This window comes from Coregonus clupeaformis, unplaced genomic scaffold (genome assembly GCF_020615455.1).
Source record: "Coregonus clupeaformis isolate EN_2021a unplaced genomic scaffold, ASM2061545v1 scaf4393, whole genome shotgun sequence".
Lineage (NCBI taxonomy): Eukaryota > Metazoa > Chordata > Actinopteri > Salmoniformes > Salmonidae > Coregonus > Coregonus clupeaformis.
Window position 1 is genome coordinate 25,001 of NW_025537847.1, and position 1,370 is coordinate 26,370.

The 1,370-nt window shown below is 51.4% G+C and overlaps 1 long non-coding RNA gene across 1 annotated transcript; it reads left to right on the top strand.

Annotated features, from left to right (window-relative positions):
• The first annotated feature begins 258 nt into the window (after positions 1-258).
• On the top strand, positions 259-1,055 carry LOC123490683. The gene is made up of 3 exons (XR_006661006.1): positions 259-306; positions 677-755; positions 963-1,055. It is a non-coding gene; the product is annotated as an uncharacterized LOC123490683 (long non-coding RNA).
• Positions 1,056-1,370: the final 315 nt, after the last annotated feature.

The window sequence follows — 1,370 nt, forward strand, 5'->3', positions numbered from 1 at the left end:
TGTCCCAGGTGTACCAGTTAAGGCACACCACACCCCCTCTGACCCCCTGTCCCAGGTGTACCAGTTCACACCACACCCCCTCTGACCCCTTGTCCTAGGTGCACGCAGCTACAACACATGAGCTGGGGAAGAAGGATGGTTGCTGCGGATGGTGGCCAGCGCCGGAGGAGAGAGTGAGACGGATTCCAGCTGCTCAACGCCGCTACATCCCGCCAACCCCTAGCGCCCGCTGCGGCCTCACCAGCTGGAGGCCCTGCAGGGAAAATGTCTGATCTGGAAGAGGAGAATCTGGCCCTACGCTCTGAGGTATAGCTGAAATGGCACCCTATTCCCTATATAGTGCATTACTTTTGACTAGGGCCCATAGGGTTAAGGTTAGATCAACGGTAGGGTGATCTGATCCTAGATCTGTGGTCACTGCAATTCTACCTCGACCGTGCACTTTCTGTGGTCCAGCCTTTTTAATGTGCTACGAGGTAAGCCCCTTCACAGTGTCCCTCTGGTCTGACCAGGCCTGTCATCTGTTAGGTTCCTAACTCCTCACTGTAAACCCTGTGGTCCGACCAGGCCTGTCATCTGTTAGTTCCCCTAACACCTCACCGTAAACCCTGTGGTCCGACAGGCCTGTCATCTGATAGTTCCTAACTCCTCACTGTAAACCCTGTGGTCCGACCAGGCCTGTCATCTGAAGAAGGAGACCATCACCTACGAGGAGAAAGAACATCAGCTGGTCAGCGACTGTGTCAAGGAGCTGCGTGAGTCTCACACACACACACACACACACACACACACACACACACACACACACACACACACACACACACACACACACACACACACACACACACACACACACACACACACACACACACACACACACACAAAAGGCATGAATCAGGTCAATTAACAATTAATTAGGTTATTGATCTCTAAGGATTAAAGAGCTGTGTGGGTGTGTTCAGGCGAGTCCAACAGTCAGATGGTGAACCTGACAGAGGAGCTGTCCCATAAGAATGAGGAGGTGATGAGACACCAGGAGGAGATTACCCAGCTCCTCTCCCCAGATAGTAGAGCTCCAACACCGCGTCAAAGAGGTGAGAGGGGGAGGTAGAGGAAGGAGTTTGTAATTGATGTTGTAGTACTAATTGTAGAGTAACGAGTACTAATGAAGTCTGTGTGTGTCTCCAGTTGGCCCTGGAGAAAGAGGAACTGAGATTCACCTACAGGCCTCTAAAGATGCCCAGAGATCACTCACTGCAGAGGTGGAGTTGTCAAGCGATGAACACTTCAATGAACTCTGACTCCATAGAAGTGCATTAAGGTGTGCCCCTTATCCCGGTACAACATTTCATCAACTCTCCAACATCATT